Source organism: Glycine max, chromosome 4 (genome assembly GCF_000004515.6).
Source record: "Glycine max cultivar Williams 82 chromosome 4, Glycine_max_v4.0, whole genome shotgun sequence".
Lineage (NCBI taxonomy): Eukaryota > Viridiplantae > Streptophyta > Magnoliopsida > Fabales > Fabaceae > Glycine > Glycine max.
This window is the reverse complement of record NC_016091.4, coordinates 29193476-29202226: the sequence shown is the minus strand read 5'-3', so window position 1 is coordinate 29202226 and position 8751 is coordinate 29193476.

Below are 8751 nucleotides of genomic sequence, written 5' to 3'. Positions count from 1 at the left end.
GCATCTTCTAGTTTTCCTATTGCAAAACATTATCATTTAGATCCTATTGAAGACTACAGCATGGCTGAAGAGCCAAGAAGAGTTACTCTGGAAGATTATTCAAGATCTAATGTGCCACACTTTTTAACCAACATTGCACAACAAGAAGTTCAAGCACAAACCATTACTTATCCACCATCATTGATTCAGTTGATTCAGAATAATTTGTTTCATGGATTACCAAATGAAGACCCATATGCACACTTAGCCACTTACATAGAAATATGCATTACTATTAGGTTGGCTGGAGTGCTTGAAGATGCAATCCGACTGAGCTTGTTTTCATTTTCTTTATTGGAAGAAGTCAAGAGGTGGCTTCATTCATTCAAAGGTAATAGTCTTATGACATGGGATGAAGTTGTAGAGAAATTTTTGAAGAAATATTTCCTTGAGTCTAAGACTACAAAAGGCAAAGCTGCCATCTCTTCTTTTCATCAATTTCCCGATGAATCTTTGAGTGAGGCCTTGGTAAGATTCCATGGTTTATTGAGAAAGACTCCCACTCATGGATTCCATGGTTTATAGATGGGTTAAGACCGCAGTCTAAACAGCTATTAGACGCTTCCGCAGGTGGGAAAATCAAATTGAAAACCCCTAAAAAAGCCATGGATCTCATTGAAAATATGGCTACAAGCGATATTTCTATTATGAGAGATAGAGCTCACATTCCCACCAAAAAGAGTTTATTGGAGTTAACCTCCCAAGATGCATTATTGTCACAAAACAAATTGTTGCCTAAGCAACTGGAAACCTCTGAAACACTAAGTAAGTAACCAACTCAAATTCATTCTACACATACTTCACATGCTTCTGTTTTGCAGGTAGCATGATGTACCATCTGTGGAGGAGCTCATGAATCTGGATGTTGTGTTCTTATTGAAGAACACCTCACTCTTGAAGTCAATTACATGGGAAATCAGCCCAGGAACAATTTCAATGTAGGAGGATTTTTTGGATTCCAACATGGCCAGCAATATAATCAACAACAGGGACAATGGAGGAACCACCCTGGAAATCAATTCATTAGAGATCAATGTGGACCATCCACAAGGCCACAACAACAAGGGTCTAGTCTCTATGATCGCACAACGAAGTTGGAAGAGACTCTAGCTCAGTTCATGCAGGTTTCTATGTCCAACCAGAAAAGCACAGAGTCTGCCATAAAGAATCTGGAGGTCCAAGTGGGACAGCTTGCAAAGCAATTGGCGAATAGATCAGCAAGCTGTTTTACAGCTAATACAGAGAAAAATCCCAACAAGGACTGTAAAGTTGTGATGACTAGAAGCAGAATGGCAATCCATATGGTGGATGAGAGTGAAGCTGAGAAGAAGATAGAGGAACATAAACAACAGCTGGCACCTAAGCTAGCACTTGAACCCGTTTCTGATTTGGTAGAACTTGAAGAGATTAATGAGGAGCCTGAAGATGATAAGGAAGAAGAGATACCAATAAAAGAGAAAGAAAAAGAAAGAAAGTTGAAAAATGAAAAACAAAAAGAGAAAGTTGTTGATGATGAGATGACGAGAGGCAAGAGTGAGGCAAACACTAAAAAGAAGAAGGATACAACTCCTAATGAAGGCAAGGAAGTACCTTATCCCTTGGTACCTTCCCGGAAAGAGAAAGAAAGACATTTGGCCAAATTTCTTGATATCTTCAAGAAACTAGAAATTACTTTGCCCTTTGGAGAAGCAATTCAAAAAATGCCCCTATATGCCAAATTTTTAAAAGATATGCTGACAAAGAAGAATCGGTACATCCATAGTGACAAAATTATGGTGGAAGGCAATTGTAGTGTTGTGATTCAACGCATTCTTCCACCTAAGCACAAAGATCCTGGAGTTGTCATGATATCGTGTTCCATTGGTGAGGTTGCTGTTGGAAAAGCTCTCATAGACTTGGGAGCTAGTATCAACTTAATGCCTCTCTCCATGTGCCGACAACTTGGAGAGCTCGAGATAATGCCCCCACACATGACCCTTCAGTTAGCTGATCGCTCCATCAAAAGACCGTATGGAGTGATTGAAGATGTTTTGGTGAAGGTGAAACGACTTATATTTCCAGCTGATTTTGTGGCGATAGACATAGAAGAGGATGTTGATATTCCTCTCATTCTTGGCTGCCCATTCATGTCTACTACAAGTTGTGTAGTAGATATGGGAAAGAAGATGTTGCAAATGGGCATAGAAGATAAAAAAAATCAGCTTTGATCTATTTCATGAAGATAAAGAGCCACCTGACCAGAATGTCTGTTTTAAAGTTCATCTGATGGAGGAAAGAAGACCTGAGAAGAAGGTCCTTGAAGTGGGAACTTTATTGGATCCTGGATAACAGGATGATGCGTCAAGCTAGTGACGTTAAAGAAGTGCGTACTAGGAGGTATCCCAGCTTTTCTTTCCCTTCTCTATCTTCATTTTTATTTCTTGCATGTAGTTAGGACATCTTGCTTGTGATTGTGATTTATTTCAGCTTGTTTAGTAATGAACAAAAAGGGTTTTTAAATTATGTGTGAAGAGATAAGAAGAAAATGACTTAGAAAAATTTTCAGATAGCTTATCCAGTAAGCGCAAACCTTACGCTAAGCGCCATCTCTTCACTCGCTAAGCACAAAGATCCCTGATTGGTTGGCTGAATAGTTCAGCTAAGCGCACATCACTGTGCTAAGCCCCACATCTTTATGGTAATTGAACTTTAACCTATGGGCTTAGCATGGATGATGCGCTAAGCACCACTTCTTCTCTGTAAACATTTCATCATAGAAGCGCTACGCGGACCATGGAGGACCATCTATAAGGTGGACCATCCACAAGGCCACTGCAACAAGGGCCTAGTCTCTATGATCGCACAACAAAGTTGTAAGAGACTCTAGCTCAATTTATGCAGGTTTCTATGTCCAATCAGAAGAGCACAGAGTCTGCCATAAAGAATCTTGAGGTCCAAGTGGGACAGCTTGCAAAACAATTGGGGGATAAATCATCAAGCACTTTTACAGCTAATACAGAGAAAAATCCCAAGGAGGAATGTAAAGCTGTGATGACTAGAAGTAGAATGGCAATCCAAAGAGATGATAGTGAAGCTGGAAAGAAGATGGAGGAACATAAACAACAGCTGGCACCTAAGCCAACACTTGAACCTGTTTCTGATTTTGTAGAACTTGAAGAGATTAATGAGGAGACTGAAGATGACAAGGAAGAAGAGACACCAATAAAAGAGAAAGAAAAAGAAAGAAGAAAAGAAGAAGAAAAAGAAAAAGAAAAAAAGTTGAAAAATGAAAAACAAAAAGAGAAAGTTGTAGTTGATGAGATGAGGAATGGCAAGAGTGAGGCAAACACTTACCAGAAGAAGGATACTACTCCAATTGAAGGCAAGGAAGTACCATATCCTTTGGTACCTTCCCGGAAAGAGAAAGAAAGACATTTGGTCAGATTTCTTGATGTCTTCAAGAAACTGGAAATTACTTTACCCTTTGGAGAAGCACTTCAACAGATGCCACTCTATGCCAAATTTTTAAAAGATATGCTGATAAAGAAGAACCGGTACATCCATAGTGACAGAATTATGGTGGAAGGCAATTGTAGTGTTGTGATTCAACGCATTCTTCCACCTAAGCACAAAGATCCTGGAGTTGTCACGATACCATGTTCCATTGGTGAGGTTGTTGTAGGAAGAGCTCTCATAGACTTGGGAGCTAGTATCAACTTAATGCCTCTTTCCATGTGTCGGCAACTTGGAGAGATAGAGATAATACCTACAGGCATGACCCTCCAGTTAGCTGATCGCTCCATCGCAAGACCATATGGAGTGATTGAATATGTTTTGGTGAAGGTGAAACACCTTATATTCCCAACTGATTTTGTTGTGATAGACATAGAAGAGGATGTTGATATTCCTTTCATTCTTGGTCGCCCATTCATGTCTACTGCAAGCTGTGTAGTAGATATGGGAAAGAAGATGTTGCAAATGGGCAAAGAAGATCAGAAAATCAGCTTTGATCTATTTCATGAAGATAAAGAGCCACCTGATCGGAATGTCTATTTTAAAGTTCATGTGATGGAGGAAAGAAGACCTGAGAAAAAGGTCCTCGAAGTGGGAACATTATTGGATCCTGGATAACGGGATGATGCGTCAAGCTAATGATGTTAAAGAAGCACTTACTAGGAGGCAACCCATCTTTACTTTCCCTTCTCTATCTTCATTTTTATTTCTTGCTTGTAGTTTGGACATCTTGCTTGTGATTGTGATTGATTTCAGCTTGTTTAGTCATGAACAAAAAGGGTTCTTAAAATTATGTGTGAAGAGATAAGTAGAAAATGTCTTAGAAAATTTTCAAATTGCTTATCCGCTAAGCACAAACCTTGCGTTAAGCGTCGTCTCTTCACGTGCTAAGCCGAGTTTGCTCACACTAAGCGCAAAGACCCCTGATTGATTGGTTGAATGGTTCAGCTAAGCGCACATCGCTGCGCTAAGCCCAACATCTTCACTGTAAGTTGCACCTTAAGCAGTGGGCTTAGCGTGAATGATGCGCTAAGTGCCACTTCCTCTCTGTGAAAATTTATTATAGCTGCGCTAAGCTCGCCATCCTGCGCTAAGCCCCATATTCATTCTGTAAGTTGAGCTCTCAAGCTTGGCTTAGCGGGAAAGGATGCGCTAAGCGCCAATATCATTCTGTTTTGAAGTCATTGGAAGTGCGCTTAGTGCAGGTAGTGGCGCTAAGCCTGAATCACTCACTGTAAGTTGAAGCTTGATGTACGCTAAGTCTTGCATCTCAGGCTAAGTGCATATTGCAGAAAGATTTTTGGTGTTGCAGAAAGCGCTAAGTGTTGTTGTTGCGCTAAGCCCCAAATGCTTACTGGAAGTTATAACTTCAGGTTGGGCTTAGCGCGAGGCTAGGCTAAGCGCTAGTGTTTCAAACTCAAATGTCACGTTGGCACGCTAAGCGCAACTGCGCGCTAAGCGTGCCATACGAATTTCAGTTCTTAAAAAGTAGATACATAGGCACTTGGGTTGGTACCTTGGCACCCAAACCTCTACACTCTCTCACCCCTGAGTATTTTTGTTTCTGCTTCGTGCTTATTGACCCTCTGCATCATTTGTTTCTTCATTCTTTGCATTATACATCCAAGTAAGCTTCTTGATTTCCTTTTACTTTTATTTTCATGTCTCACACCTTAGGATAGAAGATTTATGCTTTCATAGTTAGCATTGCTGTTAGGTCAAGTTACATAGTGTTAGGGTTAGTTATTTTAGGACCTTAGGTAGTTTAGAAGCCCATTAGGGGCAATGTGGTTAAAAAGGGAGTGAAAACCTCTGAGTATCTTCTGGGATTCGCGATGAACGTGCTAAGCGCGCCTGCTGTGCTTAGCCTGTTCATCGCAACTGTTAAAATTTTTCAGATTTCTGATGATCGCGCTAAGTGGACCATGTTGCGCTAAGCGCGTTCATCAAAGTTGTTGAACCAAAACAATGCAGACGCTAAGTACGCTTGTGCGCTAAGCGTCAATGGTATACTGAGATTCCCAGTGTAGTTCAGGCACAAAGCCCAGCTTGCTGAGCTAAGCGCCACTTAGGTTCTGTTTTTTTAACCTTTGTAATAAGGCTAAGCGCGCCTGTGCACTAAGCCTCAGTGTCTCTCTGTTGAGGCTGAGCTAAGCGCCAGCATGTCGCGCTAAGCCCCACTCCTCTACTGTTTCTAAAAATTGTGGACTTAGGCTAAGCGCCTCTGTGCGCTAAGCCTATTCTACAGGAAAAAAAAATTTCTATGTCTTCAAGCTAAGCGCCATCTTGCCGCACTTAGCGCTTGTGTTAATTTCATAAGGCACGTTAAGCGCCAACATGCTGCGCTAAGCACCCAGCTCTGTTTTCAGTTTAATTTTTTTGTTTTCTTGAGAATAAACTTGTGCTAATCTTGTGTGTTTTGTCTTATATTTTGCAGATAGCTTCTAGGAAAAGAAAGGCACCATCTGCACCCACCCAAGTTAGATTTGACAGATTAAGATTCACTTCCCAAGAGGCTTGGGAAAGATACATAGATGTTATTGTGCCTAAGAAGCTTTTGCCAAAGAGGAACATGGTGGTCTACTATATAGAGTTCGATGAGTTCAAGGAAGAACTTGAGAGACGCCACTAGGATGAGGAGTTGACTGATTTTGGTGACGGCAACATCGTTGTTGCCATTGTGAAGGAATTCTACGCCAACCTCTATGACCCCGAGGACAAATCACCTAAACATGTGAGGGTGAGAGGTCATCTGATTAAATTTAATGAGGATACGCTCAATACTTTCTTGAAGACCCATGTTATTGTGGAAGAGGGGGAATCACTCTGTGCTTATTCCAGATTTGCACTCCTAAAGCCTGATCCTCAGGAGTTGGCTGCTAGTCTCTGTATCCCAGGGAGGGGATTTGAGCTTAATGCTGATGGGCAGCCCCTGAAGATTTTGAGGAAGAACATGACAACCCTAGCTCAAACATGGAGTGTTCTTTCCTCACTGCTCATCATGACACATCCAAACTTGGATTCCTGGCCTTGATTACAACTCTATGTAAGGCTAGGGGAGTTCAATCTGATTCGAGGTCCCTGGGGAGCCTGAGTCCTGCCATTAATTTGGCTTATATTAAGAAGAACTATTGGAATCTGGATGATCCAACAATAACTTTTAGAGGACCCAAGAAGGCCAGAGGGAAGAGATATGAGGCCCCTTCCACAACACCATCAGAGGCACCGGCACCTTCTTCTTCTACAGTTCCTACCCCTTCAACCACTCAAACTCCAGTTATTCCTCCTGCACCCACACAGATACCACTTCCAGCTCCAGTATCTGCAAGTCCAGCAGATTTTACTTTCACTCCTCAGATGCTTCACTCCATGCTCCAGAGCATCCATAGGGGCCAGTCCATCATCATGCAAAGCCTTTAGGGCTTGGGCTTGCCCTCCATTATGAGCATGGAGGAGTTTGATGCACAGGTGGCCTGGCCAAGAGACCAGCCTTCTTCCTCTGGAGGGGGTGAGGCCTCTACAGCCCAGGAGCCTGTGATTGAGGAGCCTCCAGCAACAGCAACAGAGGATGAGGATGAGCTCACTCCTCCTACTCATGATGCACTTCTGTATTACAACGGGAAGTGGAACATGCCACACCAAAACAACTTTGTAGGTTACGCGTTCATAGGAAAAAATCCAAAAAAATTTGACATTCCTTCAGGATGTACCATCGATGAACTAAAGGATTTGATAAAGCAAGTTGCACCTCAAGGGATTCCCCCTCATGGAATTCATGAATCACAAACGGTAAGGCGATTGTTTTTTCGACAACCATGTCATTTTGAGTATTCAGACAAAGTTATCAAATTTGAAATTATTGAGCTAAAAACTAACGATGACGTGTTGAAGGTCTTAGTACAGTCTAACTATTGGAAACAATTTGGACCAATAGAAATTTTAGCTGTTTTTACTAAACAGGTTATGGAAATGGAAGACGACGTGGCTACGTCACTACAGGATTGAATGCAAGTTGTATTTCTGAGTTTTTCATGCAAATTTTATTTCTTTCCAGCATATTGAAGTGGATGTAATGTTTGAATTCGATAACTTTTTAACTAGTTTTTCAACTAAGTTGTTCACTATTTTTTTAGTAATTATTTCCTCTATTTGGTTTACCCATGATTCAATGCGGATTAGAATGTGTTTTCTAAATATTTACTTAACAAAGTCAATTTCATCTCAAGGATAGTTTAACGCTTAACGCGAATTTCATTTGAAGGAACCACAAAAATAGAAATATGAATAAATATGTATTGTACTGCAACTGGACAAATAACTTCTTCCACCTTCTAATATCAAATTAGTTCATTCTTGATTATTGCCTTATTGCCATGCGCAGTTCACAACACGCTGTCGAGGTGCAGACCCATAAAATCTTTCCATTTTCATTTTTTTTTTACTGAAAATATTTCCATTTCTTTAAAATATATGGGGTAATCTATTTGCAAGAACAGAAGAGGAAGAACGAAAAAAATAAAAAACATACCTTGAGTTGACGTTGGGCGTGGCGGGGGAGGGAGGAAGAAGGGGGAGAGGGAGGGGGAGTGGCGGAAGGGGGAGGGGGAGGGGGAGGTCGCGGTGGCAGTTGCGGTTCCAGCAAACTTCTTGTCCAAAATCATCTGAGACAACTTCTGCTCCACGTGATCCTTACTTTCCATCAGAAGTGCTGCAATCCTTGCCTCAACTCGCTGTCTCAGAAAGGTACGCTTTTCAGCACAAGTCCACAATACTCTTTCATACGTAGAGCATCTGGTGAACAAGAAGGATCATCAAGCACTGGATAAAAGAATGGAGATGGCCTCAGATGGGTCTTTGGCCTCAGTTGCGACAAGGCATTCAGCACCTTGATCCAATGATGCAACAAACTTCTTGTCCAAAATTATGTGAGACAACTTCCACTCCATGTGATCCGTTGGAAGTTCAATAAGTTAAGCAATATGTGCAATCTCAACCCTTGACAAAGGCTCAATCAACCTGCAGAGATTCTGCTCCATAAGGGTATCGTACAAGGATGAAAGGTGCTTGTTGAGCTGGGGGCACATAAATAGCATTTGCTGCTGTTCTTGCAGTCGTCAGTGCAGCTGTTCTTGCAGCCGTGACTGCAGCTTCTTGTAGCTGTTCTTGTAGCAGATCTATGGCACCTTGTTGAGCTGGGGGCACAAGGATGAAAAGTGCCTG